Genomic DNA, 24,393 nt, shown 5'->3' with positions numbered 1-24,393 from the left:
CAGCTGATGCGGCCTGCGATGTGGTGACCGGAGCCACTGGCCCACCCGCCTCTTCAGAGGAAGAGAGAAAAAGCTGTTGGGCATCACTGCACCCTGCCTCTTCTTCCATTTCTCCAATGCTGCTTGGCTGGCCCCCTGTTTCCAAGCCAAGAGATTCAGAGAACAGAAGTAGAGACGGCTCCTGTCCTGGGCTCTCTGTCTGCCTGGGCAATTTGGCAGGTGGTGAAGAGACAGATGGCTGCTCTCCAGTGCTCTGTGTCTGATAGGATGTGGCACTAATTGAAGTTGATGCATTAGCTGCCATCCATCCGACAACGGCTTCAATTTGTTCTTCACGCAGCAGCGGTGTACGGCGCTCTGAGACAAAGCTGCGCATGAAAGACTGTTCCCTTGTGAAAGTGGGTGCTGATGAGTCACCGGTGCCCGCAGCAGGCACAGAATCCCCACGTCCCCTCCCTGCTCCGCGCCCACGCCCACGCCCACGTGCCTTACTCACTGCCTTCTTCATCTTGGTTGACTGATAAAGATAAGCAGAAAAGTACTAACGGATTTGTGTGCTTATTCCTGAACAACTCCTCCTAACAGGTATAAGAAACACTAATTTTCTAAAGTGTGGACTAGACTTTAATATGAGCTAATGTGGCCTACACAAATGTAAAGTGGTGTCACTGGTGTGTTTGGTGAACTTTATTATTTATTTATTTTTTGGGGGCTGAACTGACAACAGATAGAGCTGCAGTCACACGGAGACCGTGCAGACAGACGTAAACGGCGCTGCAAGGCCCAAAAACCCTCCTCTACGTTATCCTATGTAGTGTTTTTCCACAAATTAGCTGGAGACGGGTGGAAAGACACTAATAGGAATTTTTTGAAAAAATGCGCAGCAGCCTGCACTACTTAAAACAAAATGAAAATTGATTTTGCGGTATGACGCAGTGAATAACCCTGAGCTGGAGACAACAGGCTATGGCTGCTCACAGACTACAGGGCGAGCTGCAGTCACACAGAGACCGTGCAGACAGCCGTAAACGGCGCTGCAAGGCCCAAAAACCCTCCTCTACGTTATCCTATGTAGTGTTTTTCCACAAATTAGCTGGAGACGGGTGGAAAGACACTAATAGGAATTTTTTGAAAAAATGCGCAGCAGCCTGCACTACTTAAAACAAAATGAAAATTGATTTTGCGGTATGACGCAGTGAACAACCCTGAGCTGGAGACAACAGGCTATGGCTGCTCACAGACTACAGGGCGAGCTGCAGTCACACGGAGACCGTGCAGACAGCCGTAAATGGCGCTGCAAGGCCCAAAAACCCTCCTCTACGTTATCCTATGTAGTGTTTTTCCACAAATTAGCTGGAGACGGGTGGAAAGACACTAATAGGATTTTTTGGTAAAAATTAGCAGCAGACTACACTACTTGGAAAAAAAAAAAAAAAAGAACAGTATGAGGCAATGAACCACCCTCCCTGAACTGAATACAACCAGCTATGGATGGCCTATGTGGCTGCACTCAGACTAGAGAGTGGGCTGCACTCACACACACACACACAGACCTTGCAGATCGCTGTGAAAACAGCGCTACAAGGCAAAAGCAAGGTGAATAGTAGGTGAACACAGCGGTTGCTAAATTAGCCTTTGGAAAGCACAAAGAAGCAAATCGCTATCTCTAAACTGGCCCTCTGTCAGCAAACAGCGTCCTGTCACTAACTGAATTCACAGCAGAGTGATCGCAAAATGGCGCCAGCGACTTTTAAACTGCATCATGACATCATTTCAGAAGCCAATCACAGCCTTGCCAGTAGTTTCATGCCCTCCATGCTGAACAGGATGTGCCCACACTTGGAATCATTCTCATTGGATGAATTTGTGCATTTTGAATCTGGGAACTTCCGATTCCGGTATCCGATATGCGGCAAGTATCGGAATACCGGTATCGGAATTCCGATACCGCAAGTATCGGCCGATACCCGATACTTGCGGTATCAGAATGCTCAACACTACTGTTCACACATTCTATTCCACGAGCATCAAAGGTCTGCTCCAAAGAAGCACAGAAGGAAAGTATCTGCCCCAGTGCTCATAATGTTTTCATGTTGGATCCGCATGAGAAATGTACTGTTGTATCAGGGCAGGAAGAGGAGGAGGGTAACTCTTAGGGTGAGGAGTGTGAAAACAGAGAGGATGACAATGAGGTTGTAGATCCCGGATGGTGTGAAACCTGAGGTACGCAGCTGAGTAGCTCAGCAGAGGAGGTGGATGAGAAGGAAGAGGAGGAAGCTACGTTGCAGCTTCTCACACAGACACAAAGTGATGCAACCACGACAAGCACTGCATCGTCAGCCCCAACTCTGGCTGTGGCCAGCACCAGTCATGAGTGTGCAGTTTTTCGGGGGCAGCAACAGTTGCGTAGCCTGGGCCTTTTATGAAATCAGAAACGATGACTCAACACACGTTATCTGTCAAATTTTCAAAAAACAACTCATAATAATAATTTAATAACTACATGCATGAGCCGGCACATGCATGACCAACATGCCTTAGTGCGGGAATTTTACTGGACTAAGGCTAGTTTCACACTAGCGTTTTGAGGAGCTGTGGAGGGCTGTGGACTTCCTCCATGAAGCCCCGCCCTCGGCCACTAGCTCTGCCTACTTCTGCATGCAGCCTGCATGCGGCCTGCGTACCTAACTTTAACATTAGGTATGCAGGTCGTGCTGCTGTATTCGGATGCTTCCGCATGCGTCGTTTTGACGATGCGGAGAAAAAAATTGCTACAAGCTGCGTTCTATGCTTCAAAACGACGCATGCGGAAGCAACCACATACAGCGGCACGACCTGTGTACCTAATGTTAAAGATAGGTATCCAGATCACATGCAGGCCGCATGCAGAAGTAGGCGGAGCTAGGTGCGGCCAAGGGCAGGGCTTCACGGAGGAAGTCCACAGCCCTCCGTAGCTCCTCAAAACACTAGTGTGAAACTAGCCTTAAATGCGGACTAGCGGGTTTTACCAACCACCGGTCATCCCATCAACCCCATCTGCTGCTGCTTCTTCCTCCTCCGTCACCATTCCAAATCTTCTCACACAGGTCTCCGGTCGCAGAAACTACAATTGTTTACTCACCACATTCGGGGTAAGTGAGAGCCGGTCAGCTGTTAAGGAAGTAGACATGACTGCTTCTTTTGTGTCACCTAGCACAACACATCTTTCTCAATCCACCATAACATCTCCGCTGCACGTCTCTCACAGTCCCGCTGTTTGTCCTGTTCTCTGTATTCTGCCCTCTCTGAGCATAGCAGCCATCCCTCGGTCCCGCAGCTGTGATCATGTAAAAGAATGTTTCCTCCCACACATGCCAAAGCTAAGAGCTTGAACTCCACCATTTCCAATCTGTTTGCAACAGAAATGTTGTTTTTCCACCTGGTGGATACAGACAGTTTCCAAAAGTTGATGGCTGTCGCAGTCCCCCAGTACCAGTTGCCTGTGCCTCACCAGCATGTCACTAACAACATCACCCATTCTCTGAAAAAATCTATGTCTGTCAGGGTGCATTTCACCACTGACACCTAGATGAGCAAACATGGGCAGGGGCATTACATCTCGTTTACTGGGAACTGGGTGACTATGGTGGCTGTGGGGACAGGCAGTCTTTTTGCTGCTCCACAAGTCTTGGAATCCCCAAGGCTTGTGGGAGAAACCTCTATATCTAACGGTTCCTCCACTGCTTCTGCCTCCTCCACAGGGGCATACATACCGCCAGTACAGCCGGTGCAACATCCCCAGGCCCGGAGGTGGAAGCGGGACCTTGCAGGGCAGCTAATACTGAGGGCAATTTGGCTTGTTTTTTGAAGCCCGAGGCTCCATGGGACCTATGGCCAGATTGCCCTCATGTGCGGCAGGCAGGGGGTGATCGCTGCATCTCCGCTGCCTACAGGAGAAAATGGCAGCAGACCCGAGCTGTAAGGATCCGTCCTCTGCTTCCTGCCTTCTTCTTCCTTACACAGGCACGTGTGGCTTGATGATGTCAGCAAGCAACTCATGCCTGTATCAGTGATAATGCTGCTGATGGCATAGATGCTCCTGGGGAAGGCACAGAGAGGTGAGTGGTGGTGTGTGTGTTTTTTTAAGCAATACACTGTGGAGAGGACAGAGAGGCAGTGGGGGAGAATAATGATGAGGGTGGGAGAGAACAATGGTGAGAGTGGTGGACAACAATGATGAGGGTGGTGGACAACAATGATGAGGTTGGTGGGCAACAATGATGAGGCTGGTGGAGAAGACAGTAAGGTAGGGTGGGGGAAAACAATGATGAGGGTGAGGGTAACAATGATGGGGCTTATGGAAAGGATACTGATGTGTGGTGGGGATGAACAATGATGGGGTGGTGAAGAGGACACTAATGTGTGGTGGTGGAGAGGAAACTGAGTTGTGGTGGGGGACATGACAGGTGTGGTGGGGAAGAACAATGATGAGGGTGGGGGACAACAATGACGAAGGTAGGGGAGAACATTGATGGGGCTGGTGGAGAGGACACAGGTGTGGGGGAGATCAAGGATGGGGTGGTGGAAAGGACACTGTGGTATGGTGGTGGAGAGAACACTGAGTTGTGGTGAGGGAGAGGAGGGGAAGAACAAGGATGAGGGTGTGGAGAACAATGATGAAGGTGGGGAGAGCAATGATGGGGCTGGTGGAGAGGACACAGGTGTGGTGGGGAGAGCAATGATGGGGTGGTGGAGAGGACAATAAGTGGGGTGGATTAGGACAATGAATGGGGTAGTGAAGAGTACAATGAGTGGGATGGGGTAGAGGACAATGAATGGGGTGGGGAAAAGGACAATGATGGAGATGGGGAGGAGTACAATGAGGGTAGTGGGGAGCGGACAATGAGGGGGTGGGGAATTAGGATGGCAGTAAGTGGGACTAATAATGGGCTTATGAACAGGGGTAGGGAGAGGAGGATGTTAGATATGGATAAAAAATGAATTATGTGGTGGAGGAGGGTGCTAAGCCCCTAATAGCATCCTCCCCCATCATACAGTTCATTATGACACTATCAGGGGCTTGAAATTTATTGCGGAGAGGAGGGGATAAGCTGCATAGGACCCTTTATAATGAATTGAAAGGTGGGAGAAGACTCTGTCAGGGACTTGTAATGAATTGGGAGGTGGTGGAGGATGCTCAGTATCAGGTGTCATGTCTCTCAGAACATGTCATCAGCACTGCTGGTGGTGTCCTGATGGATAAGCGCATCTGGCTGTCCCCTGAAAGTGTAGACCACCAAACTTTTATCAAAATGAACAAGTGATGGACTTCCAATGACTTTTGCACCCCAGCAGCAGATTAGGTAGACTAGGCGATGGTGTCGTTTTTAGTAATCTCACATTATTGCAGTCAGTGCCATCTTTGTGGTGTCTTCTCTGCCTGCTGGTGATGTTACATACAATTTTTTTAAATGTGGAGATCCAAGTTGTGTCTCCATCTGATGAGTTGCCGGTAGTAGAAGGTGTGTCTGGGGCCTATTATACTGTTCCTGCTCTGTTGAAATTGATGCCACTTTAGTGGTGTGTGACAATTATTTTTTGAAATGTGGAGACTAGTGTTGAGCAATACCTTCCGATATTCGAAAGTATCAGTATCGGATTGGATCGGCCGATACCGGCAAAATATCGGATCTCGCCGATACTGATACCCGATACCAATACAAGTCAATGGGACACAAGTATCGGAAGCTATCCTGGATGGTTCCCAGGGTCTGAAGGAGAGGAAACTCTCCTTCAGGCCCTGGGATCCATATTCAGGTAAAAAAATAAAGAATAAAAATAAAAAATATGGATATACTCACCCCTCCGGCGGACCCTGGACCTTAGCGATGTAACCGGCAGCCTCCGTTCCTAAGAATGCAGAGTGAAGGACCTTCGATGACGTCGCGGCTTGTGATTGGTCGCGTGACCGCTCATGTGACCGCTCACGCGACCAATCACAAGCCGCGACGTCATAGCAGGTCCTACACACTGCATTCTTAGGAACGGAGGCTGCCGGTTACATCGCTAAGGTCCAGGGTCCGCCGGAGGGGTGAGTATATCCATATTTTTTATTTTTATTCTTTATTTTTTACATGAATATGGATCCCAGGGCCTGAAGGAGAGCCTCCTCTCCTCCAGACCCTGGGAACCATACACTGGGAACTTCCGATTCTGATTTCCGATATCACAAAAATATCGGAACTCGGTATCGGAATTCCGATATTGCAAATATCGGCCGATACCCGATACTTGCGGTATCGGAATGCTCAATACTAGTGGAGACTCAAAGTTGGGTCTCCATCTGATGGGTTGCATGTAGTAGAAGGTGCATCAGAGTCCTATTATACTGTTTTTACACTGTGTAAATTGATGCCACTTTAGTGGTGTGTGCCTGTGTTACCTCTCCTCTTTTGTGAAGAATTCTAATTATTACTGGTCCCCTGACTAAGATTTTCCCAGGATTCCCCAAATACCTTATGTTTCCTTTGTATCGCCTTCATATACTGAGTGGCGTGTATGCAAAGTGTAGCATATTTTTTCCCATGAAGTATCACTTTGAAATTAAATGAACATATATAGTTGGTGTCTTCAATGACAGTGGGTATTCATTGAGTTGCATGAGGTGAGATAAGAATATGTAGGAAAGCTACATTTCTAAGCAAGAATAGAAATGTTTGTGAGTTTTTTGGGGAGTGCAGGGTATTTTGGCAGTGATATCTGTTACTTCTACCTTGAGTACGAGTTTTAGGTAACTACGGTGAAGCTGCTGAGATGATTTTTGGGCTCTAAGGTGTCTGCAGTTAGATAGTGGGGTACAGTGTACATATATATACCTCAGTTTGATTATATTTATATATTTAGTTAGGGGGATTAAGTCATTATAATGTGTTTGTATTTTAACTACTTGACCTGTGATATAAGGTTGCAAATCTTTTGAATACCTCTTATTTCTCCTTTTTGTCAGTTAGTATCAGTACATGCAGCCTCATAGTAAAATACTCGTTTCTAATGAGTGGTGTGATGCTCAACTTCTTCTAGCATGATTACAACAAATTAGTTGCGTAGCTTGGTAAACAATAGAAAAGATTATTTGCAGTAATTTTAAAGCAGTCATCAAAGCAAAAGGTGGCTACTTTGAAGAACCTAGAATATAAGACATAATTTCAGTTGTTTTACACTTTTTTTGTTAAGTATATAATTCCACATGTGTTAATTCATAGTTTTGATGCCTTCAGTGTGAATGTACAATTTTCATAGTCATGAAAATACAGAAAAATCTTTAAATGAGAAGGTGTGTCCAAACTTTTGGTCTGTACTGTATATGAATGCTATAGGTAACGTGATGAAAAAAGCACATGTATATTAATGTTTATAGATGTGCTTTTATTTTCAATAATTTGACCTATGAAATATAAGTTTTTAAATTATCAGATATTTTCTTTGTGAATGATTGCTTTGAAGTCGGATTTCGTACTTCACACTTTAGGATTGATGAGTGTTGGGTCACAGAAGAGTTTGTAGACATGGGAAGGTGATGCCTTTGTTTTAACAGGATTCCCACTGGACAAGTGTCCTACATTACGGTGTTGAGCATGCACGTCCTGTTATGCCCCAAGTGCAGCTCTCACATCTTCTGTAGGGCGATAGTGAAAGGGAGGCTGACCACTAATAGAATGGACGTGAATCTCTCCTTTGTTACCCACAGACAGAGCAAGGTCATGTTGCCCTGGCAACTGTAAGCATTTCCTTTCTCCCTTTTCCTCACCCCACCTCGATGTACCCATTCCTGGGAATCCCAGACCACTGTTCAGGGCTGTGCATCAGGGGTGAAAGGTCAGATGAGAACACAATGGCCTTGTTAAAAGAAAACGGAAAATAATTCCATGGTTTAGGCTGAACTGGCTCTGCCAATTGCAGTTTGCGCTTTACATCGTGACAAGCTTATTAACCCTTTGTGTCACCTAAAAAAAAGATTACAGATGCACTGGAGGCAGAAATGACTGGGAAAGTTCACTTCATTGAAACAACTGGGGTAAATCAGTTGGCAGCCATTCTTTACAAAAACAAATATAGTGTTATAATTCATATGATGTTTCCAAAAGATCTAGTAAAAAGTAGCATTTATTGCAACACTACCATTTTTCACATTTACTTTATTCATTTTTTACTTTAGTAATAATAATTTGTCAAATACATGTTCAATATTACTATAAATTTGAATCTTGAAATCCATTCGAAAAAAATGTGTCTGAATATCACATATGGAGTATGCGAGCTTGGACCTCTACTTCTAGATTTCAAAATCTATTGGGGATAAAACCCCTGTGTGCTACTTAGAGATTTTCACCACTGAAAGCCCTTTCAAGAGGAACTTCAGTCTAGATAATGTTATGATATGTCATGAATACACGTAAGGAGATGACATATGAGAAAACTGTGACCTTGAACTACCACTGATTTTTAGAGCATAAGTGCAATGTACAGTGCTCAAAACACGTGTGTAGAGATTTGTTACTGGAAATCTGACACAACTCTAGGCAAATTGGAATGTTAAATGCATCCTGCTTTCAGTAACCAAAATCTCTGAGTAGTGCCAAAGGGGCTTGTGAGGGTCTTTTATTCTGGAATTAGTACTAGCTTTAAGGATATGGACACCTTTGTAAACCTTTTTTTTTTTACTTAAAATCACTGTTGGGCTTCATTGACAATTTGACACTGTTTTTTTACGGGCTAATTGTGTCACTGCACTTTTCTGGCTGCAGAAGAAGTTAATTTGAGAATCCATTATTCAACCCATTCCTAACTGGTGTTAGGGAGATTGTATCTCTTCTTTCTGTTTTTTTTTTCTGAGCCACCCTCAGCTGATTTAGGACCACATTAAAGTTCAGTTTAATTTTCATGTATGTAATCTGTAGTCATCAGGGATGATCAGCCTCGTGGAAGTTCTGGTTCATGTGCGTGACTGAACTTTAGTCTGAAGTTCGATTCAGGTACCAGAACTATACCCAAATTAAAACTTGAACCCAAACCCCATTGAAATCAATGTGGACCTGAACTTTGGAGCTGCAAAATCAATTTTTCTTTCTCTTCCCGAACTGTAAAACAGACTGCCAGGAGAAGTCCATGTTTAGAGTTCAGCACCGGACACTAGGTGTCTGGTACGAACCCGTAACTAGTAGCAGAGATGAGCGAAACCGAGCTAGTGTCTGGTGATGAACTCCAAACACGGACTTCTCCTGCCAGTCTGTTTTTCAGTTTGGGGAGGAGAAAGAGATTTTCCAGCTGTAAAGTTTGTATCCCCATTGATTTCTATGTGGTTTAAGTTCGGGTACAACTCCCTAAACCGAACTTTGGAGTAAAGTTTGGTTGGGTACCAGAAACCGAACATCCTCAAATCTGCTCATCTCTATTTCGCAGTTAGAAATCAGCTGAGATAAGTTCCAAAAAAGACAGAGTTACAAACTCTCCAACAACAAAGCAGGCTCACTGACAAACTCTCAGATAACTCATTCTGAAGCCAGCAACAGATTTTGTTACACATAGGCAATAAAAGGCAGGCTTGACAACAATTTTTATGAAACACAATTGTCAAAATTTTTTAGACCCCAAATACATACATTTATGCAAAAAAAATGTCCCTAAGATGTCCATATCATTTAGGATCACAGACTTTGTAATTTTTCACCAATGTGATTTTCTCACATATTTATGATTTCTCAAACTGGTGTAAGAAGATTTCAGTATAAATGTCTACGCTGACTTTTCAGCAACTGACCATACTGGAAAGTTTGCTAGCCCCTTCATTCTTGAAGCATGCTTTTTTTTACCGAAAGCTAATGTGTACCTATGAGAAAAACATTTTATTGTTTTCTCTTTAACACTACAAGTATATCTACACATTGTACAGCACAAATAATTTCCACAGCACATTACAGACATCATCATCTCTGTCCCATTGGGGTTCACAAACTACTTTCTCTATCAGTATGTCTTTGGAGTGTGGGAGTAAGAAAACCAACACAAATACAAGCACAAAAGATTCATTTTCTTTAAGTTTTTTATAAAACAGTATTAACATTTACCAAGTCATTTTGGAGACTCTGAGGTATTACAGTTTAACATTACTTGTAATTCTGAAATGGTTCTTGTAGAATTTTAGAGTTTTTTTCGCCATATTCTTTAAACGCCTGATTTTTTTTCCCTGATTTTCTGCTTTGAACTGCACCATTAGACTTTTAATAGATCCCACACAGGGATTGAAATGCGTAGAAAATTAGCAGGAGAGACACTAAGATACTGTTCATAGATGGAAATGATAGGTAACGGTGAGATTTGACTGATACTTAAATGTGATGAATGATTGATGACCTTGGACGATAGTTAGAGATGATGGATGGACTTGTAAGTGAAGGAAAATCAGGCTCACACGTACTGCATTATAATATCTGTCACAATGTAGCTTTAGAGTTATATTAAGAAATTTAGAGGATTATCTCACAGTCAAAAGCATATGGACATTTGAACATCACATCCATATGTGCGTACTAAATCATCCGCTAAACAATGATTTGGAGTTATACCATCTCTTTGTTGCTAAATTATCCACCATTTTTTTCCTAAAAAGACTTTACATTAGATATTGGACAGGGCTGTACATAAATTCTACTTGAAAGTTAGTGTAAATGGGGACTGATGATGAAATAACGACGTCAGGCCTGGCTTACAAATAAAGTTTTGATAAAGTTATGGTCAAAGAGAGGGAGATTTTCCACTTAAACTATAACAACCGTTTTTATAAAAAATAATTTTGTAACCCACTGTATAGTGGATCATTGTCATGTTCAAATAGTAAGGGGTCTTTTCCACACTGCCGCAAAGTTGAGCACACACAGTTATACAGTTATGTAGAATGACAATGTATGCTGTATTATTAAAGGGGTTGTCTCTAAGAGTGCATATACTATAATAAAGGGGGTATCCTTCTATTAGTCAATACAGTGATAGAGTAAGAAGTGATTCAATATGTACTAAAATAAACCATAATTATTATACTTTGTTATTCATATTAGCGTAATCCACTGAAGGAACAGATCAGACTAACAAGATGTACCTCTCTCGCTTGCAGACCAGAACAATCCATATAATACGCGGACTGCAATCTTTTTTTAACAACTTGAATGTAATAATACATTTTTCCTACAGCTGACTGCTAGGCTAGCTTTATTTAAAAAAAACAGTTTCAAACAATCACTTTTGCTCCTCTTTTACCATATCCATTCATCGATCACAAGCTGTGAAACAAAAGTGAATGCAAGGGCGTAACTAGTGTCCTATGGGTCCTGGGCAACTTTTTTGACCTGATCCAACCCATTCCCCATCATAACTATCAGCAGGTTGTGTTACTTGTATGTGTGAACCTTTGTGGCTTTGCTATGGTCTATAAAAAAAATCCTACCCCTCAAAAAAAAAAAAAAACAACACAATAAACAACAGTCACAAAGATATGAAATGACACCATAATACTCTTATTCAACAAACCCTATTATGCTAAAACCAATAGTACTAACAAAACCACTGAATAAGGAATAAATATTAGTTTTTCATCATGACCACAAATTACCACAACAGAGACCAATTAATACCACTGTATTAATCATTAAGAAAAACCACTGCACCGTGACCGATATTACCACCATACAGCCACCGTATATTTGTATACTGTTCAGATAAATCCAGTGACTTTTGGTGACATTCTCTCTGATTGTTATCCTTCCCTTTTCTTATTCTTCACCTGTTACAGGCAACTTCACAAATTCTTCCATCTACACCTTGGTTCTGTAGAATGTAACGTACAAAATCTTTGGCTCATAACATTTAACCAACTCTAAACAAACTGCACAGTGCTCTGCATACTAACAATTCAACTAATTTTGACTGTACACCACTTTTGTGTACCCCAAAACTAAAAGCACACCCTTCTACCCTTAACATACTTAAAGTGTCACCTGGCAGATGTCATGTTTTCTTTACTATGTCTTTATTAGTTCCCCAATACAATAATTATGTACCATATACAATATTAATGCCCCTTTACTCCCCTATACAATAATAGTGCCCTTTTACATCCTTAAACAACAATGATGCCTGTGAAGAAACCAGCTTATATCTTAATTGCTAGGACGACTATGTTTAGCAAACCAAGAATAATTGATTTTTATCTGTATGTTGGCTTTTGGATTTAAGTGTTGATTTCTGGTTGGTCAAGAAAACAGACTTTTGTTTGTGTAAGCCTGGAATATTGACTTGTAAGCTGATATTTGATATAACATAGTGTGCTTGTTTCCTTAATGAATAGTGAGGTCTACTGATATGCTAATTATACATTGTCTAGCCCAGATAGTTTGTTCATTTTTAAAACAGAGGAGGAAAATCTAATGTGCACCATCTTGGGGAACTTTGCTGGGACTGTTCTATGTGTTATCTGCCTGTTTTGTGGTTCAATAAAGTATTGCCACTCTGTTTTATCCTCACCCTGTGTTGTCTGACTAGCATTATGCCCACATAAACAGGAGAGTGGGGTTAGGCAGGACGATCCCTGGTCCATGTGGTTCCAGGTATCGGACTGGGGTGCCCACCGACCCCCCTGTTTCCCTACAATGCCCCTTGAGTACACCTCAGGACAGTGATTTTTTTTGTATGGGGTTAAGAACTTACAGGCAGGTAGTTGATATCTATATAAAATCTTTAAAATGGTGGCGCAAAGTATCACCGCTATTTCAAATTCCTGCAGCGATACCAACAAACCTCCACAAATGGTTTGTAAATGATTAAATCTGCAGTAGTATACACCTAGGTGTATGCAGGTACGCGCTGGACAAGTAGCACAAAAAATGAGAAATACGAGTGTACTTTTAGGCTGAGTGGCCACTTATTTATGTCCCGTTAGGTTGCAGTCTGATAACTGGATAGATACAGGTAAATCCTCGATGTACTAACTTCATATAACCAAGGAGTTAGTATAGTAGAATAGTAGAAGTCTTCCTACCTCCACTGATGAATAGAAGACTGTAGCATTACTCCTGTAGTTCCAAATGTTCTCGGATAGAAAGGGTATAGTGAGCAGGTGGCTGCCCCAGCTGGCGGCAAGCCACCACTAACTGACCTCCGGGTGACGATGAGATCCTGCAGAGCCGACGCCGCGTGTGTTCTCAGCGGTGAGTGCGGGCAGTGCGCAGGACCTGTGTGACGTAGTAGGTCACGTGACCATTATCCCCGGGCAGTGAGTATGATGTGCAGCTAGGACCTAACAACCAATGCGTTTCAGAGACTCCTGTCTCCTTCTTCAGGGTTTTTTGTGCTATTTGTCCAGCGCATACCTGCATACACCTAGGTGTATACTACTGCAGGTAGTTGATATCTATCTGCCTGTTCTGCCCGGCAACAATCTCTACCAGGCCAGATGGTGACTCTCCTGCTTCTGTTGACTTTACATTGACAGAGCAGCTCTTTCTCTTCTAACTTGCTCTGTCAGCATTGCATTATTGCTGACATTATGCTAACTTACAGCTGGGTCACTGCAGTTAGGTAGAGGGTGCCTGCTGTCAATCAGCATGACTTTGGCAGTGACGGAAGAGAAGAAGCTACTCTGTTGGTGTGACATTGCCGGAAGAAGGAAAAACCCACTAGAAATGGTTGTTGGGCAAAACAAGCAGATAGTTTTCAGGAACTTTCTTGTAATGTCTTAGCCTGGTATGAAAAAATAAGAAAATTCCTGGTTGACCCCTTTAATTCTGAAAGGCAGATAATTAGATCAAGTCAGATTGTTAAAAATAACAAGTTAAAAACTTTTTTCTCCCCAAGAATAAATCGAGTTGATTTAAGTTTATACATGAGATCTTTGATTCTGCTAATACAGCAATATTTATCTTGAGCTAAAGATTGGTCCCCAAGCTCTGATGTTGGGGACTGTCACTGTAGAAGCCAAAGTGTACATTTTCATGTTTCCTAATAAATATCCATTTTTTATTAAATCTTTTAAATATAATCAACCACTACAACATATTTTAGTGATAAGCTAAAGATGTCGCATGTTAGGGTATGTGCACAAGATCAGGAATTGGCAGTACTTTGGATGCAGCACATGTCCGCTTCGTCCAAAGTGCTGCTGGCTTTTGAACGCTGGTGATTCCGCATGTTTTCATTAAACTGTGCGGAATCACCGTGTCTTATACTTTGCACTGGTGATATTTATCTTGCGGAGACTCGTGTCTCCGTAAGAGAATTTGACATGAGGCAGTCTGGAGAGACGCGCCGCATATCCACCTCCGTGAGCGATACGCGGGCGTCTGTGGATGCATCGTGGGTATGGGATTTCTTGAAATCCCTTCCACTATGCTGTAACATACACATGTACTGTATGTATGTAACATGTACACATACCCTAAGTGCTTCTGCTGGTCCTGTACTCTGATACTTTATTTATAAAGACGTCAAAAATTTGACTTAACTATTTGACCTCGCCGGACACAGAGCAATATACTATATATAGAATTATTACCGTATTGTTGTCAGAACCATTAAATATTGTATGTTCATACTATAGGCATTTGCAAGTGTTATGTATTTTTCTGTGCACACTTCTCTAATGTTACCAAATATTTGGTTCATTATTAAAAAAAAGTCTTTGCGCACTCATCTTTATTGTGTGCCATAATAGAGACATACTATACATAGAGTAACACATCACAAAGACAGGACGTGTAAACCCTATTTCACAGTGCTTGTTTCATTTGCACATTTGCAGATGGCAGCTGCCCGGGCCTGTCCGAACTTCCCTGAACTAACAGTAACTCCTAACATGGCATCATACAAAAATAATTGAAGAATGAATTATGTTCTGCGGTGTGTGGCTACGAGAAGACGTATGGGCATATTACCTTCCTGGATACAGATTGGCATTCAGCAGTTCCCATGTGTTTTGCTTGATAATGGCAATAAATGACTATTCTGCCTTGTAAAATGGAACATACCCATGTATAAGGAGATATAAATGAGATAGCACAAACAGCGGCTCGTCCCCTGCTGGATTTATGTTGCGTTACTATTCTAACGGTGTTTGATACAATATTTGAGCAGAACATTGCAGACAGTTCAGCGGTTTGGGGATCAGAGCCTCAGTGTCTTCTCCCTGTGCTCGTCACTGCACACAGCAGATGTGCCCGAGTCAGGGGGAAAGGCCTATCGATTAGCCATCAGGAGAAGTGTGTGGCCCACGTGGGCCAGGCTGTATTGATTAGCAGGGACTTTCTGTTGTTTGGTAAATGTGCCCCCTCTCAGCTTTTGTCAGGAAAATTGAATGCCGCGTTAGCAGCTCTTCTGGGGCCCGCCATGTGACATGTCTGCCTGGGAAAAGATTTAGGGGCAGCTGTCCTGATGTAACTGGCTGAAACGAGGGAGGAGGGAAAAACTGAGCAGGGGGATGCGAGTAGATAATCCACTAATCCCAAACAGAAAAAGAAGCAATGGATATTTCTCTGCCCACCCCGAGGGGTGCAGGCTCAGATTTGCACATAAATACAACTCTACTTTCCCCTTTGACAGAAGAGGTTAAGGGGTTATTTATTAAGTACTGCTGTACTGCTCCTTTTCACTTACAAAGCAGTGTGCAATGGAGTGGCATGTCACCTCGCCGTGTACACTCACAAGTCACTGATGCAGGGTCCTTTCCATGGAATTTCAGCCCGATTTCTAAGTTTGAACATACTCAATGTTAATAATGCTAATTACACATAGCCAAACAGCAAATACCTTTATTATGCGGCTTTAGTATTACTGGAACACGGGATGTTTCCCACATTAGCACGATATGGCGCTATATGCGTGCAAGACTCTTCCCTACTGGCATATATTTCTACACCACGGCCAATGGGGTATGAATGTATAAATTGTATTATTGTTAGGTTAGATCACACACATTTAATATGTATTGTACATATGAACTATTAAGCCATAATATAATACCTGTAACTGCTAATATTCTTATTACCATACTTTTTAATTAATTTATTGCAATGCAAATATGGACTAAGACATGCGATAATCTGTCCATGAGAACTAGTGTCAGGACCTTTTTGTTCTGGGAATCAGCTGGAGTCACAGCTGCTTGATCCCCACACATGATGATGGCAACTTGTCAACTGTGATTGAAAAGTATATGGTAGAAAACCTCTTATATTCAGGACTGGTCAGAATGATAAGCCAGGAACCTTGCCGATGCATTAGCTCTGGGTATGCATTTGCCAGGAGCTCTTACCTGAATATCCTCTTATGGCTTCAAAAGCTTTTTGGGGAAAGTGATGAGCATACTATATTAACCATTAGAGCAGCCTAATGTTAATTGTTTGGTAAGATGTTGCATGTTGCTCCCATGACTTTGCATTGTGCTTTTTTTTTGCACTGTATGTTTTAACCCCTTTCCGACATTGAGCATAATAGTACACCGATGCCAGACTCCCCGTTAGGTGCGGGCTCCGGCGTTGAGCCCGCACCTTTCCTGGCACATGGCAGCTGATTTATACAGCTGATATGAGACCACAACACTTTCCAAAGATAGGAAAGTTGCTTGATCATGGCAGTGCATAATCAGCAACTTTATCTGTCAGGGCAGAGCTGACAGTTTGCATAGCGCAGTTATGCTGCTGCATCCCCATGCTATACAAGCGATTAGCCTGCAAAAAATGATAGCCCCCATCGTGGGACAAAGTAAAAAAAGTTAAAAAAGGTAAAAAACAATTTGTAAATAATTGTAAAAATACAAAATATATATATAAAAAAATAATAAAAAAATATAAAGATATTGTACCCATAAATAAATATTTGTATGAAAAAAAAAAAAATACAAACAATAAAGGTACACATATTTGGTATTGACACATATGAAACAACCTGGCCTATAAAACTATCCCACTAGTTAACCCCTTTAGTGAACACCATAAAAAAATAAATAAAAAACAAGGCAAAAAAGCAATACTTTATCATCATACCGATGAACAAAAAGTGGAATAAAGCGCGATAAAAAAGATAGATATAAATAAACTTAGTACCGCTGAAAGTATCATCTTGTCCCGCAAAAAACAAGCTGCCACACAGCTCAGCAGCAGAAAAATAAAAAAGTTATAGCTCTCAGAATAGAGTGATGCAAAAATAATTATTTTTTCTATAAGATAGTTTTTATAGAATAAAAGAGCCAAAACATAAAAAAATGAAATAAATGAGGTTTTGCTGTAATAGTTCTGACCCAAAGAATAAAACTGCCTTATCAATTTTACCACATGCGGAAATGCATAAACCCCCCCAAAAAATACTGAATTGCTGGTTTTTGTTCATTCTACTTCTCAAAAATCAGGATAGAAAGTGATCAAAAAATGTCATGTGTCTGAAAATGGTGCCAATAAAAATGCAACTCGTTTTGCAAAAAACAAGCCCTCACATGACTATGTGGGCCAAAATATGGAAAAATTATAGCTCTCAAAATATGGTGATGCAAATAATGAGTTTTTGCAATAAAAAGTGTATTTTAGTGTGTGACAGCAGCCAAACATAAAAGCCCAATATAAATCTGTTATTGCTGTAATAGCATCGACCGGAAGAATAAAATCGCCTAATCATGTATACCGCACAACGAATGGCTTAAAAAATAAATAAAACCAATTCTTCACCTGCTGTTAATTTTTTCATTCTGACTCCCGAAGATCGCAGTAAGGCTCAGATTACATTTATCTTGCGCTCTCCACTGAACGCTTACATCGGGGTTTCCATGAAAATCACTTGTATGTGTGATTCAGATGGAACCCCCGATGGAAGATTCCCTATAATAAAGCAAATGTAGGCACTGTGGATGATGTCTTACCTGTGATTCAGCAGTTTCTTTGTATTAGGAATGCATAAAAGTGCTGTCGGCCACAGTTTTGTGCACTTCTGAAAAGGACACCGCTGAACAGAGACCAGACAGAGTCCAGAGTAACTCTGCTGCCTCATTATAGTGAAGGGATCCCTTGAGAGTTTCATCTGAATCACGTCACTCAGAGATTTAGATGGAAACCCCAAAGTAAGTGGTCAGCGTAGAGCGCGTGATCTATGGATCCCAAACATTATGTAAAATGTTCCCAAAAAAGCAAGTCCCCACTCAGGTCTGTTATCTGTTAACGGAAATATAGTGGGCTTCCATGTTACTGGTAGTACAAAGTCTCTGGAAAAGCAAGATGGCTCCTCACCGTTCAAAAGAAATTCAGCAAATTCTGCCCTCCCAAATCCAAATGCCCCCTCCTGAGCCCCACAGGGTACCTAAACCACATATATTGCCCACATGTTTGGCACTTCTGAAGCAATGAGAGCCCACCTAACTTATGGACGCATGTCTACTGAAGAATGGGCTGGCCATAACGTTCTGGTGACTGACATACTGGTCACTGCAGCATACTGATTACTACGGCAGTTTGCAATTTTCACTTGTCAACATTCATTGCTGCTTGTTTCTTGACAATACCCATGGAGTCAAAATTGTCAGTACACCGGTAGATAACTTCCCAAAGGGGTATAATTTCCAAAATGGGGTTGCTTGAGGGGGAATTCTGATCTTCTAGCAATTAGGGGCTCTGTATCTGGAGTCCGCAAACTGTTCTAGGAAAATCTGCGCTCCAGGAGGCAAATAGCGCTCCGTTCCTCCCGAGTCTCCCCGTATGGCTATGCAGTACTGTACAGCCACATATCGGGTATTGCCACGTTCAGTAGAAATTGTGGGACAAATTATGGTGCCATTTTTACCCACTTCTTGTGTGAAAATGTAAAATCTAGGGCTAAAACAAACATTTTGATGGGAAAATGAAGTTATTTCTTCTTCACAGCTCAGCTGTATAAAATTTTCCTGCTACCCTTATGAAAATGCAAAATATGGGGCCAAAATTACATTTTTTGCGGGGAAAATGTGATTTTTTTTATTTTCATGACTAAGCGTTATAAACTTCTGTGAAGCATCTGGGGGTTCAAGTTGCTCACCACACATCTAAATACATTCATTGAGGGGTCTACTTTCTAAAATGGGATCACTTGTGGGTGTTTTCCAATGTTTAGGCACATCACGAGCTCTCCAAATGGGACATAGTATCCGCTAATGATTCCAGGAAATGTTATATTCAAAAGTCAAAAGACGCTCCTTCCCTTCCAAGCTCTGCTGTGCACCCAAACTGTAGTTTTCTCCCTCATATGAGGTCTCGGTGTACTCAGGAGAAATTGCATTACAAATTATATGGAGCAATTTTTCCTGTTACCCTTATGAAAATGCAAAATTTAGGGCTAAAATAATATTTTTGTTTGGAAAACGTGATTTTATTATTTTCACATCTCAACGTTATAAACTTCGGTGAAGCACCTGGGGGTTAAAGGTGCTCAGCACACATCTAAATACATTCCTTGAGGGATCTACTTTGCAAAATGGGGCCACTTGTGGGGGCTTTCTACTGTTTAGGCATCAGGGGCTCTACAAATGGGTCATTACGTCCGCTAATGATGCCAGCAAATTTTATATTCAAAACTCAAATGAAATTCCTTCCTTTCCGAGCCCTCCCGGGCATCCAAAGTAATTTTCTCTCTTGATTTGGGGATCGGCGTACTCAGGAGAAATTGCATAACACATTTTATGGTGCAATTTCTCCTGATACCCTGATGACAATGCAACACTTGGGGCTAAAATAACATTTTTGTTGGGAAATTGTTGCTTTTTTTTATTTTCACGGCTCACCGTATCTCAGTAAATTAGAATAATTAACAAAAAACACCTGCAATGGCTTCCTAAGCATTTAGCAAGGTCCCTTAGTCTATTTTAGTATGCTCCACAATCATGGGGAAGACTGCTGACTTGACAGATGTCCAGAAGTCAGTTGATTGGGAGTGCATTGCACTGTATGGAGGCCTATAGGGAGTGCACTATACTAAATAGAGTCTGTCAATGGGGAGTGCTTATGCTTATACTATAGAGAGTCTGCATTTAGGGAGTGCATTCCACTGTATGGAGGCCTATGAAGAGTGCATTATACTATAGAGAAGTCTAAGGGAAGTGCATTATACTATATCTCTATATAGTATGGGGAGAGTTGGTCACCCCTGACCGAGCACCACAGGTGGCGTCACAAGCTTTTATTATTTCCACAACCACTTTAAAGACTATTCCTTTTACTTGGGCGCCCAGGGCCACAGACCGGGTCGCAGCCACCGTGACCTCCCCTTTAATAATGACCGGAGTACCCCACGGCTCTGGCTGGCATTCCAGCAGGATCCATTCCATGTAAAAAAAACATTAAAATGTTGGCGGTCAATTCTTGAATCTCTGAAGAAGAGACAGGGAACCTTTTATGTTCCTGTGCTCCTTGAAATTCAAGTTTAATTTGAATGAATCTTTTTCTATGATTTACATTGTTGAAACAGGAGTACAATATCATTCTCAAGACTCATTTTAGCTTAAAGACACACAATATCACTTTCAAAGTTATGTTATTTTTACAGGTAATTTTCATATATATAGCCATTGTGCTCATCGCTAATGTGTTAAATAATTCAAACAAAACCATATTAGATTCCCTGGCCCTGTGGCTATTCCTTCTGTACGAAGGTGCAAAATTCACCCCTATTTTACCCCTCCTTCCTGAAAAGACAATCCTGCCTAACTATACATAAACCTACTTAGCACTTTGTTATTCTTCCTGGAAATAATAATATGCATTTAATGGTGTCAATGACGTTCTTGCAGTAGATAACAGATATATTTATTTAGTTTTATTATAGGACACAAATCTTTCTATGCTTAAAGTTCATATTTTCTATTAAAGATTGTTCTCAATAGTAAAGGAGTTGGCCAGTATTTAGACCACAATGTCACTGGCCCTTGAATTAAAGGGTACCAGTCACATTGAAAATGTGGTCCAATGTGCAGGCAGCATGCTATACATTAGATGGAGCTGAGAATATTGCTATAGATTTGTGCATACATGCACAAGTGTTACGTATGCAGTAGAGTAATACCTTTTAATTCTCCCCAAAGTTGATTTCAGATGTCCTTGAAAGGTTATTCCTATCTTCATAGATGTATATTGTTATATAGTGCTTGTAAAAACATAATTTTTTTTCAATATACTGCTTAGATAACTCCCTTTTTCGTTTTTGAGTTTCTGTTTTTCACTCCACTTCTTTTCCATCAATATGGCCATGTGAGGCCTTGTTTATTGTAGGAAAAGTTGTACTTTTGAACGCCACTATTGGTTTTGCCATATCATGCACGTGAAAACTGGAACAAAAATTCCAAGTGCGGTGAAATTGCAAGAAAGGGCAATTCCACAACTGCTTTTTGGAATTTTTTTTACCATGTTCACCAAATGCTAAAACTGTCCAGCCAATATGATTCTCCAGGTCATAACGAGTTCGTAGACACCAAACATGCCTAGGTTGTTTTTTATTTAAATGGTGAAAACAAATCCAACAAAATATTGCTGTTGGCCAACAGTTAATAAAAATAATTTTCCGTTAAGTGACAGCAAATATACTCTTTCTAACTCATACAATATATCCATAAATGGCTGCAGCAATGCAAGTAATACAGTCCAAAGTTGAGGCCCAGCTGTTACTGATGTTGGAGCATAAAGGAACACACAATGCACTTTAATGTCACAATTAGGCAAAACAGTTCTCTTAGTAGTAAAACTACAAATCCCAGTAATAACCCCTCAACAACAGTTCTTTTATAGATTCCTTAGTAGTGGAACCACAAGTCACAGCAGAATGTACTCAGGAGGATCCTTCTTTGGGGTAGACCAGCTGTCAGTGGACATTTGGTAACCTGGCTGGTCTGCAGGTGTGGTTCAGTTCCAGGATTATTTTCTCCCCTTACACACTGAGCTGCTTGGCTGTCAGTAGTCACTGCCTCTGTTTGCTGCTCTCCAACGTCAGGCTCTCAGCAGTCTGTAATGGAGAAACACACATATGTCCTGGGGAATAGCTAGCTCCTCCCTTCTCCAGCTAGCTCAGCCAATCAGTCTCTTCCTCTGCTACTCCTCCTCTTCCTGGATGTATTGACAAAGGCTGCAGGGACTTGTAATCCAAGGCAGTGCAGCAAAAGAAGCATTAATATCTGCTGCTGTGAATGTCTTTCTATTCACAACTGCACTAGTGTCTGTACACACAGCTCCCAGTGCAGGCGTTACACTAGCAGTAAATTGCAAAATTTCCACCTATGAATATGGGAATAACCCTTGTATGTAAGTCCATAATATTTTGAATGGTTCAACTGAACCAAAGTTTGATCAAAGTAGACATGAAGCAGAAGTCAAAATGATAAGATCACCTAAAAGTGCGGTAGTGCAGTTAAAATGTTAAAATGTGCAGATAAAGTGCACATTAAAGGGAACCTGTCATCCCAAAATTGGCCTATAAACTAAGGCCACCAGCATCATGGACTTATCTAGAGCATTCTGTAATGCTGTAGATAAGCCCCCGATGTATCCTGAAAGATAAGAAAAACAGGTTATTTTATACTCACCCAGGGGTGGTCCCGGTCCGTTCCGATGGGCATCGCGGTCCGGTCCAGTGCCTCCCATCTTCATACGATGACATCCTCTTCTTGTCTTCCTGCCACGGCTCCTGCGCAGGCACACTTTTTCTGCCCTGTTGAGGGCAGAGCAAAGTACTGCACTGCGCAGGCTCCAGGAAAGGTCAGAGAGGCCCGGCGTCTGCATACTGCAGTACTTTGCTCTGCCCTCAACAGGGCAAATCAGTACACCAGAGCAGGAGCCGCGACAGGAAGACAAGAAGAGGAGGTCATCATATGAAGATGGGAGGCGCTGGACCAGGACCGCGATGCCCATCGGACCGGACTACAGCGGGACCACCCCTGGGTGAGTATAATATAACCTGTTTTTCTTATCTTTCAAGTGACATCGGGGGCTTATCTACAGCATTACAGAATGCTGTAGATAAGCCCCTGATGCCGGTGGACTTACTTTATAGGCCAATTTTGGGGGTGACAGATTCCCTTTAAGTAGTAGGAACTGTGACATGTATGAAATTAGAAAGAGACAAAGAATGAGCCAAAACACCTGTAGGTATCATTTTTGCAGCTCTGAACAAAAGTGACAATTTGCTGATCACTAGGGTTCTCATTGCTGGCTTCTTCACCAATCCTGATCAAGTGGTTCTAAAAGTCCCAATTTAATGGAGAAAAAGTCACTGCATCACATATCACTAGGGTTGAGCGACCTTTAGTTTTTTAGGGTCGAGTCGGGTTTTGTGAAACCCGACTGTCTTAAAAGTCGAGTCGAGTGTAATCGGCCGACCACCGTGAAAAGTCGGGTTTCGGCCGAAACACGAAACCCAATGAAGAAATTTTTTTAATATTAGTTTTTAAATCTCTCTCTCTCTCTCTCTCTCTCTCCCCCTAAACGCTGATTTTCCACCTCGCTCCCAGAACGCTCATTTTACACTTTGCACATCGCTGTAATGCACGCGAAAAAAAATGCCTGTTGTTGTGTACGCCCCCTAACACCTACGTCAGCACTCTACCGCTCCTTCATTGGCTGCAAAAATGGCGCTAAACGCGTCATACGAAACGCGACTTTCGCGCCTAGATCGCGTACCGCATGGCCGACCCCACACAGGGATCGGGTCGGGTTTCATGAGATGCCGACTTTGCCAAAAGTCGGTGACTTATGAAAATGAACGACCCGTTTCGCTCAACCCTACATATCACCACTCCATTCATTGTTTATGTAACTGTGTTAATCAGGATACAGCCAAGCGCTGGAGTCTTCTTTCTTCAGCTGTTCTACACACAGTAAATATACCGATGTATGAATTTTGCATAGGACACAGCCTAGATAGTATATCCAATGTAGACAAAACTCTTCACTCCAACTGACCCAGATATCTAGTCCTGCACTTGAAAACACTTTGGTAGAAAATGAGACGTATGGCATCAGTAAGAAATCATATGCCCTACACTGGCATCTGTATATGTTGTAGCTGGCTTCTTTTCATAGTAAGCAGCATCTAACTGGATTTAAAGCAGGGTTGTACACTGCATTAACATTCTCAGTATCTTAACCTTTGATATTTGATTTTTCATAAATCTCCCACACTAACATTATATACTGTAAAGGCTGTCAATCATCAATGACAAGACTTATGACCCCAGCGCCAGAAAAGCATGAATAAAAATTTCTATTCAATAACCATATGTAACAATCCTGCTCTTCGTTATTGGCAGATCTTCCTTTTTTCATAGACTGTACAATATCTTCAGAAACAAATGGAAATGTACCACCGTTGGATCCT

Source organism: Ranitomeya variabilis, chromosome 3 (assembly GCF_051348905.1).
Source record: "Ranitomeya variabilis isolate aRanVar5 chromosome 3, aRanVar5.hap1, whole genome shotgun sequence".
Classification (NCBI taxonomy): domain Eukaryota; kingdom Metazoa; phylum Chordata; class Amphibia; order Anura; family Dendrobatidae; genus Ranitomeya; species Ranitomeya variabilis.
The sequence above is the reverse complement of the archived record's forward strand: the minus strand, read 5'-3'. Positions refer to the sequence as shown.